The following is a 10,689-nucleotide window of genomic DNA, read 5'->3' as shown; positions in this document are numbered from 1 at the left end:
TCCATTAGAATGCCCTCTTGGGTTTTCATTCTAATCTTTTATGTTTAACCAAAGCGCCCTTTTCGGGTTTTCGCTCTGATCCCTTCCTCTTTTTTTTTTTTTTTTTAGATGCCCTTTTCGGGTTTTCATCTCAAGCATAACATTTCTTTACTGCATCTGAGTTCACTGGATTCGACAACTCTTTCCCATCCATCTCGGTAAGGATCAAAGCTCCTCCCGAGAATGCCTTCTTTCTGACGTCGGTCCTTCCCGTTTGGTGCCCATTTCCTCGCAGATCTTTTTGTATTGGGAGAATTTTTCTCAGCACGAGTTCTCCTTCATGGAATTCTCTTAGTCGTACCTTCTTGTCATGGGCTGCGATCATTCTCTTTTGGTACATTTGCCCGTGACAAATTGCCCTTAGACGTTTTTCTTCGATAAGGTTCAACTGATCATATCGAGCTCGAATCCATTCTGCTTCTTCTAACTTTGATTCCATCAATACTCGCAGAGAGGGGATCTCAACCTCGATAGGTAGCACAGCTTCCATTCCATAGACTAGAGAGAAAGGAGTTGCTCCCGTAGATGTTCGCACAGAGGTGCGATATGCAAACAAAGCAAATGGAAGTTTCTCATGCCAATCTTTATATGTCTCAGTCATTTTCCCAATGATCCTCTTGATGTTCTTGTTAGCTGCCTCAACAGCCTCGTTCATCTTTGGGCGATAGGGCGAGGAATTATGATGCTTTATTTGGAACTGCTCGCACATTTCTTTCATCATCTTATTGTTCAGATTCGTGGCATTATCTGAAATGATTTTTTCAGGCAAACCATACCGGCAAATGATTTCCTTCTTCAAAAACTTGCAAACTGCAGTCTTCGTCACATTATCAAACGAAGCAGCTTCTATCCATTTTGTGAAGTAATCGATAACCACAAAAATGAATCGATGTCCATTTGATGTTTTTCGAGAAATTGGCCCTATAACATCCATGCCCCACATAGAAAAAGGCCACGGAGAAGTCATGACGTGAAGGGGCGAAGGGGCTACATGAATTTTATCGCCATAGATTTGACATTTGTGGCATTTTCTGGCAAAACTAATACATCATCAACCAGTAGTAACCGAGTCTCATAATCTTTCTGGCCATACTGAAACCATTGGCATGTGTCCCACAGATTCCTTCGTGGACATCTTCAAGTATCTTTCTGGCTTCGACATCATCCACGTATCTCAAAAGTACTTGATCCCTTCCCCTTTTATATAGGATATCCCCATCAAGAACAAATCCTGCTGCCATTCTTCTGATTGTTCTTTTGTCGTTCTCATTCGCTTATTCGGGATAGTTTTGATTCTTGATATATTCTAAGATATCATAGAACCATGGTCGTCCGTCTGCCTCTTTCTCAATGCTACAACAGTGTGCAGGGACCTCGTATATGCTCATTTTGAGGGGCATTATTTCTGCTTCTTTACTTGCTTTGAACATTGAAGCCAAAATGGCCAAGGCATCCGCCAGTTGGTTCTCTTCTCGTGGGAAGTAATGAAAAGTTATCTCTTTGAATTCCTTGATTAATCCAGCCACTAAATCACTGTATTTAATCAATTTTGAGTCCCTCACTTCCCACTCTCCACGGATTTGGTAAATCACTAGGGCTGAGTCTCCATACACATCTAAGATCTCGATGTTTCGTTCGATAGCTGCACGAAGCCCCATGATACAGGCCTCATATTCTGCGATATTATTGGTATAGAAGAAGTTCAGTCTTGCGGTGAAAGGATAATGATTCCCGTCTGGTGATACCAGGATTACTCCAATTCCATGCCCTAACGCATTCGACGCACCATCAAAGCACATCTTCCATGACCTCTCTTTTGATAACTCGGATTCTATTTCTGAGATGCACATTAAGTCTTCGTCTGGGAAATCGAATTTTAAAGGCTCATATTCTTCTGTTGTTCGAGTTGCTAGAAAATCAGCTATTGCGCTTCCTTTTATCGACTTCTGACTTACATAGGCAATGTCATATTCTGAGAGGAGAATCTGCCATCGCGTCATTCTTCCTGATAGTGCCGGCGATTCCATCATGTATTTTATCGGGTCCAGCTTTGAAATCAACCATATCGTATGGTACAACATGTATTGTCTAAGTCTCCGAGCTACCTAAACCAGGGCGCAACAATATTTCTCAATGGACGAATATTTTGCTTCATATTCAGTGAACTTTTTGCTGAGGTAGTAGATCGCTTTTTCTTTCTTTCCTGACTCGTCGTGTTGCCCCAGTATGTAACCCATTGAACTTTCGAACACAGTCAAATACAATATCAAAGGTCTTCCAGGAGTTGGCGGTACTAGCACTAGAGGACTAGACAAATATTGTTTTATCTTATCAAAGGCCACCTGGCATTCCTCGCTCCATTCTCCCGGGTTATGTTTTCAAGAAGCGAAAGATTGGGTCGCATTGGTTGGTAAGTTGAGCGATAAATCAGGCGATGTAGTTTAATCTCCTAAAATCTTCTAACTTCCTTTTGCGTGCGCGAGGTGGTAATTCTTGGATGGCTTTTATTTTATCTGGATCAACCTCAATACCTCTTTTCTCGACAATGAAGCCTAGCAACTTTCCCGAGGTAGCCCCGAATGTACATTTGGTGGATTAAGCTTTAGTGAAACTTTCTCGACCTCTCGAACAACTTCTTGAGGTTCACCACATGCTCTTCTTCCTCTCGGATTTAGCAATCATGTCGTTGACGTAGACCTCTATTTCTTTGTGCATCATGTCATGGAATAACGTTACCATAGCCTACGATATGTTGCCCCAAATTCTTTAACCCGAATGGCACCACCTTGTAGCAAAACGTCCCCACATTGTTATGAAGGTAGTTTTCTCCATATCCTCGGGGCCATCTTGATCCGATTATACCCCGAGAATCCGTCCATGAAAGAAAACAATGAATGTTTTGTTTGTGTTGTCCACCAACGTGTCAATATGTGGCAAGGAAAATTATCTTTTGGGCTTGCTCGATTCAGTCGTGGTAATCCATGCACATTCGTACTTTTCCATCTTTCTTTGGTACCGGACTATGTTAGCCACTCATTCGGATATTTGGAGGCTTGTAGGAAGCCAAATCAAACCGCTTTTGACTTCCTCTTTATCTTCAACAAGATTTCGGTCTCATCCGCCTTAATTTTTCTTTGGATGGGCTTGTATTCGCTTTAATGGGAGCTTATGGACCACTAAATCTTCATCTAGCCCTGGCATGTCTGGTATGACCATGCGAAAACATTTTTGTATTCATGAGTAAAGTGATCAAACTATGCAGTACTCTCGAAATAGAAGTCCCAATCTTCACTTCTTGTTTCCTCTCTTGATTGCCTAAATTCTTTGTTTCCACAGATTCTTCATGAGGCAGAATCTGTTTATCCTCTTGCTCCACCATTCTTAACAATTTAGGAGACGAGACATAATCTTTAGCATTTTCTTCGGCTTCAAATTCTCCTAAGCAAACAGCCTTCTCAAAATCGATTTCAAGATTCGTAACGGGCTTATTCATGTCGTCAATATCTGAGCACCTGAAAGTTGAAATGGAAAAGGAAGCTATAAGGGGACATCAAGTATCGGAAACAACAAACAAAATGTTATGTCATGGTAATGAGGCAAACGTAAAGACATGCTATGAAATGAGAAAATGATCATGAAATTAGTGATAACGCGAAAAATCATGACAAAATGCATCTTCATCGATATTCATTTAAATGATAAAGAGCGAATGCAAGCTCTTACAAAAGAATTCTATTATATCTAAGGACATAATAGAAGGTTAATGTTTAGCATTACTCTGAAGACTTATAAACTACAAGAAGCTCCTCAGCCGTCCAATTGTTCAACATAAAACCAGGAGGGCAAAGGCGTATCTTCGAGACATCTTTACTTGCACTAGCTTCTTTGTCAATGACACTTATACTGACATTCTGAAAACCCCTTTCAATTAACCCTAGCATGTTTTGTGGATCATCTTGTCCAGGGTACAACATTCCCGCAGATGTAAATGTTTTTGACAAATGAGGGTACTCTATCGGTTTCCATTCTGGTTCTCGGCCTAAAGTTCTTGCAATTCTTCTCTCTTGATCCTTCTTCCACTGTCTTCTTCTTTGACGCATGTCAGGTTGGAACCCCAAACCGTATCGGGCCTTGTGGTGCATTGGCCTTAAAGCCCTAACTATTCCTTGTAGATGTCTCCCTAAACCTCTTCTCGCACGAGCTCCTCTTCCTACAGTTAACTTGACACCCATTCTGGTATTTTTTGACAGTTTTGGCATCGGAATTTTGTTTCCTTCAGCGATGAAAGTGGCATTGACGAATTCGAGGGATCGAAAGGAACATTCCACTGCGTCCTTGCTTACTTCCAAGTATGGCGCATCAGCAGAGATAGATGCGACAATGTCTTCTTCACCATCGACTGTGACCAAACAGCCATCCATGATAAATTTCAACTTTTGATGGAGGGATGATGGAACCGCTTCTAGCGAATGGATCCAAGGTCTTCCCAAAAGGCGCTTATAAGAGGTGTAATGTCCATGACTTGAACTCGACCTCATAGATGTAAGGGCCCACTTCCAAAGGGATTTTGATCTTTCCCATGACTTCGCGCCTCGTCCCGTCGAATGCCCTTACCATGGAATGACAGGGCTTTAAGTAGGACAAATCCATCGGTATTCGGGAAAGCGTGGCCAATGGCATAACATTTAATGCTGACCCATTATTGATGAGTACGTTCGGTATTATGTAGTCCTTACAGCGAGTCGTGATATGCAGCGCCTTCACCGAGCCTCTACCATTTGGCGGTATCTCATCATCACTAAAAGAGATGAAATTGTCCGCATTCAGATTGTTTACCCATCTATCAAGCTTTTTGACAGATATGTTGTTGGCCACATAAGCTTAATTTAACACCTTCAATAAAGCATTCCGATGTGGCTCTGAATTTAACAGTAGAGATAGAACTGAGATTCGTGCTGGCTGCTTGCTCAATTGTTCCACCACACTATACTCGCTGTGCTTAATAAATTTCAAGAATTCTTGAGCTTCTTCCTCATTTACAGGCTTTTTAGTTTCTTGCACGGGTGGAATTTCCTGCTCGACTTCGACTTCGTGCATCACTGCTTTCCCTTTTTGTTTCGAGTCGCTACTTCTCTTTACCGGTTCAACTTCCCTAGAATAGCATCGTCCACTTCGAGTAAAATGTCCTACCTCCCCAACATTTTCAGTTGTGGCTTTGGACTTTTCAACTTCCGGTGTAATGATATTAACATCATATCTCCACGGTACTGTTTTGTTGTCCTTGTACGGGAAAGGAGACGGTACTTCAATTACTATCTGTGGTTTCAATGGCTCTCTCATCGTGTCGTAATAAATTACCAATGGTCGATCAGCATTATAAGGGGGCCCTGATGATTGGCTATCAGAGACGCATACTTCTCTTTCGTTGGCATCTTCCCTCATGTTAAGGACCTTGATCTCCTTATTATCCATCCGATCTTGAAGGAACCTTTTAAAGTCCTCACATGACTGGATGTCATGTCCAACAATCCCATGAAAATTGCAAAAACTTTGACCTTCTCCTCCAAAAATTCTATCAGAGTGACTGAGCAATCCTTTCTTAACCAATACCTCCCAGATTTTCTGCAGAGGAGTCCTTATTTCTGAAACACATCTTTTGTCCTTCCATTCATCCTTTTTCCCTACTGTGCTCACATTCCCTTCGGTATAATTAGGGAACGGGTTCCCCGTGGCATTACTGGCACTATCAAATCGTAGGATGCTCGCGTCAATGAGTCCTTGAACTCTTCTTTTGAAAGCAAGACAGTTCTCAGTAGAGTGCCCCTGGTTCCCTGCATGGTATGCGCAACTAGCGTTTGGATCGTACCATTTCGGGTATGGAGGTTTGAGGGGTGCCATGTAATGGGGAGATATTAATTGCTTCTCCAAAAGTTTTGGGTACAGTTCCCCATATGATACAGGAATAGGGGTGAATTGCTGTCTCTCGGGATTGGGCCTTGTTGGCCTTGGTTCATTTCTGGGTTGGCTTTGAGTGGGTAGAGTGTTTTGTGGAAATGTGGTGACGGGCCTTTGGCTATTCATGGCGTATACAGGGTAGGACGAATGTGGTGCTTGGTAGTAAGGTGTTTGAGGAGGATAATGGAAATTCGGGGGTAGATAATTTTGAGGTCGGGGTTGGTTAGGATACGAATTGGGAACGTAACGACTCCCAGTTCCCACCATGTGGGCTTCTGGCTCTTTCTTCCTTACGGGTGCTGCTTTTCTTGAGTCTTCTGATCCTTCCATTCTGCCACTCTTGATGGCATTCTCTATGAGTTCACCAGATATTACGATATCCGAAAAATCCTTCGTAGCACTTCCCACCACTTGTCATAGAATGGTGCTTTGAGTATTGATGAAAAGGATCATTATCTCGGTCTTAGTCGATGGAGGCTCCACTTGGGCGAGATATCTCTCCATCTTTGCGCATATTTTCTAAAGGATTCTGCTGGTTTCTTTTCCATCATTTGCAAGGTCATCTTTCGCACCATCTCCGATACATGCTTGTCTTGATCGCAAAATCTCGACGCCAAGTCCTTCCAGGATCGAATCTTTTCTCTACTAAGTTGATTGTACCACCGGAGAGCTGACCCTGTTAGACTATCTTGAAAGCAATGTATGAGTAGTTTATCCTCGTTCACATAACCAGTCATTTTTCGACAAAACATGACCAGATGCGCCTTTGGACATCTTGTCCCATCATACTTCTCAAAATCAGGCACTTTAAACTTTGAGGGCAAAATCAGATCGGGTACCAGACTGAGTTCTTTGGCACCTAGTGCGGAGAAGACTTCAGTGCCTTCTATCGCTTTGAGTCTTTCCTCTAGACTCCTATATTTTGCGTCGTGGTTATCCGATTTCAACTTGGCTACCTCTGCTGGGTCATCCAGGTCTGGAACTAGTGGATCAGCAGGACTAGCCCCTGGGCTTGACGCGAATATTCCTTACCTCAAATTAGTGGGTGGAGCAGGTGGCATGGGTCGATGTTCCAAGCCAGTGGGTTCCCCTTGAGTGCACCCTCTCTGTGTTGTATATGCGAATGGTGGAGTGAATCCTGGGGGATAGAGTGGATCCTGATCGTGGTGAATTCTTGATCGAGATTCTTCAATGTCAGGGCTCCGCATGGGTCCTTTCCCTTTAACTAGAGCTGACATCATCTCCATCATTTTGGCCATTTGATCTCTTTGCTCGAGTGATTCCTCTCGAGATCTCATCATTAGGTCTCTCGTCTCTTGTTGTGATTTGGCCAGTTGCTCTTGTAATTCTTTTTGAGTCCTTTCCATCCTTTCAATTCTCTCATTGAATTCAGCTTCCATCACTCTAGCTTGTCGGCGCGTTTTATACTGATGACGTGGTTCCAGTCTTGTGGTATTACAACTTCGAATTATATTTTTTGTCTTCAGCGATCGAGTATGGGATATGCAATGTATGGATGAATGCATGAATGAATGAACGAATGTCAAAATGTTAATATGTTAATTATACAAGGAATGCAAAAAATTGGTGTTAATTTCAAGGTAGCCCCATATTTAGGCATTTCATTGATCAACATAGCCTATTACACAAAGTTTCCATTTTTCAACGGTTACACAAATTTCCTAGCCACATTGCCTTGTTTCTTTACTTGCTCTAAAAACTTTGATATGTTCGATCTTTGGCTCGGAGGGAATTGGTAACTGAGAACTTCGGCTTCATCTGATAATTGAACAATTTGCATAGCCGCTTTGCAATTTCATTGATCAAGAAGTCGAGTTGCATTTCTCTTTCTTTGAGAGATCCTTCATACGCGTGAATGTCCCTATCGTCTTTGCTCACTCTTTTCTTCTAGAGCCTTGAGGCTATCTAATTGTTGTTGATGAGATTGCGGCATATTTTCTAGATCTCGGTTTTCCTTTTTAATTCTTGATGTTCAGACTGACTTTTTGCCAATTCTGCAGTCGCTATTTCATACTCGGCGTTCTTCCTTCTTAACTCTATCAAAGCGCGCGCAGCCTTTTCCTCCTCTTTCTTTACTTTTCCCTTCCAAAACTCCATTCCTCCCTTGATATTGCTAATTTCTTCCTTCCATTCTGCTGTCGACTTGCCCAACCCGCTATTCTTTATAGTGTTTCTTAATTTTTTGTTTTCCAAATGAGGGTCTCTTAAGTCGTTTCTCACAATCTCGGCTTCTCTTTGTGCTTTTTCAGTTCTGGATCTTTCAACCTGAATTTCAATCTTCAGTTGATAGTTTTCTTCTTGAAGGGCACTAAGGTCTCGAGACATCTTGGCCTTTTCTCGCTCGAATTCTTGTCTTGCCATTTCTAGCTCAGACGGCATTTCCTTCGAGAAAGAATTCTGGAAGGGGAGGTTTGTTGTCGAGATTTGCTGACTATTTACCCGTTGCTTCCTCCATACGTTGTAATCTTGGGTAAGGGTATCAGCATACAAGGCTAATTCCATGAAATGAATTTCCTTCCAAGACTTTGCAGTGTCTCGGACTCTCTTCATATATCCTTCACCCGTGAAAGCGAACTCGAACTGTGCTAATCCTCCAGTTGAGGGGAGGAATTGTCGCGAAGAAAATTACCTTTGAACCAATAGCGGAGCATATCCAACTCCTCCCCATAACCCAAGTAAAGGTACCCAATCTTGGCTTCCACATTTGTACAATGAGAACTAAAGGACGGATCCGAGGTGCTCTCCATGTTATATCCTCTGCGAAGGTTACGAAAGATCGATACCCAATGTTGCTCATTGACTTCCTTCGCCATTCTTTCTTGAGGAAAGCTTCTAGCGGGAGAATGTTTTAGAAAAATATGGAATGGAGTCGCTCTACCTTCCGAAGTGACTCAAAATCCAAACATTGAGTAATCACAAGATCCGATAAATCGTCCCTCCCTTTTCTTCGACAACTACTCGGGGACCAAGGTCTCAAATAGGATGGTTGGGACAGGGTTGATTCCTTGTTTTAACCTTTCGAAGAAATCAACTACTACAACTTCGAGATGTCCGAGAACCTTTGGGAAAATAACCAAACCATAAATGGCCAAGGCGAATAGATTTACCCTTTTCAGCATGTCAGGATGGTTCAGAGTCAAATCTCGTAGGGAGGACCATGGAATGCAAATGGTTTCGTTCTTCTTCTTTATCTATTTTTCAGCCCATGCATCGGTCATGTCTGTCAGTCTCACTAACTTTTTCTTGAAGGTCATCGGCTTAGGCTCCTTCACATATATTTTGTCAATTGTACATTGTCGATGCGAGTAAAGCAAAGATACTCTTCTATGGTCGAAGTCATGTCTTCTTGATTGAAGGTGAAACACTGATAAGCTGGGTCCCAGAACCGAACCATGGCTTGAATCAACTGTTCGTCTACACGGATGGTGATCAGGTGAGCTATATCTCCATACCTCTCAGTGAAAATGTCTCTAGTGTCTGAATCCCACTGATTCCAAATTTGAACCAAATCTTGAGGTTATTTTGGCGAACATTCACGTTATTTGTTCGTGCAAATTGGCAGCACACCTTTCCACAAGACTATCCCCTTGTCCCTCCGAGTTTTAGAGACCGGTCCACTTTCACGGCATTCTTCTCGGTGATTTGTGTAATTGACTCCTCCATCGAAACCCGTTTTTGGCAACCAACCTTTAATCAACACCTTCCTAATATGATGCCTATGATGCATGATGAAAATAAAATAAAACAAACAAACTTGGTTAGTAAACACAACAAATATAATTTGAAAAATAAACTAAACTACCCGATCCAATTATTTTGCATAAATAATGTAAATGAAAGGCATTTTCCCGTGTACTTATTTTGGTGACTATTAGCGGACGAGAGGTTCGGCATGGCTCTAATTGGATAGCTCGTATGGTTCATTATATGTAGTCTCGGTTCTAGACAGTACTCGAATTGCTCGTACTATCATCTGCTAAGATTAGCACGAAGCCTCGGTCATAACCCATCACAGCTCACGAGTTCAATTCGAGGATTACATTTACTTATGCCTATGCGGAGGACAAGTTAACTCACGAAAGCATAAGTCATATGTAACCCAAAGTATTCACTAGCTTTGTACGGAGGGACGAGTTAACTCACGAAGGCGTAGCGTTTACTTTCACCTAAACGGACGAAGCCCGGGTAGAGAGCTCATGTTATGCAAAAATGCAAGTGCACGGTATGTGGGGAAAAACTTCATAAACCGTTGCGTTTTACTTAAAAAACTAAACCGAAATTAAAACCATAAAAATTGAAAACTAAAAAAACAACCAAATAAGTAAGTTAGAAGAAATATTTACAACACGATACAAATGCATGAATTTTGAAAATGAGATTTTCGGATCACGACCAAATATTTACTTTGAACAAGGAAATTTGAAAGTTTTGACAAAACGTGTTTAATTCCAGACACGACTCTCGAAAAAGGGTCCCCAGTGGAGTCGCCAGCTGTAGCGACGTAAAAAAATTTGGTTTCGGGTCGCTAATTGTGGCGATTAAAGAAAATTGAAAACCTGAAGTTTGAGTTTAAAATAATGAAGGAGTCGCCACCGATCCTTTTTCTCAGGTGTGATCGGATACCTATTAGATTCATTTTTTAAAACAAAGGGAAGGCTGAATTTAGGTCTACGT

This window comes from Gossypium arboreum, chromosome 11, assembly GCF_025698485.1.
Source record: "Gossypium arboreum isolate Shixiya-1 chromosome 11, ASM2569848v2, whole genome shotgun sequence".
In the NCBI taxonomy this organism is placed as follows: domain Eukaryota; kingdom Viridiplantae; phylum Streptophyta; class Magnoliopsida; order Malvales; family Malvaceae; genus Gossypium; species Gossypium arboreum.
This window is presented reverse-complemented; position numbering follows the sequence as displayed.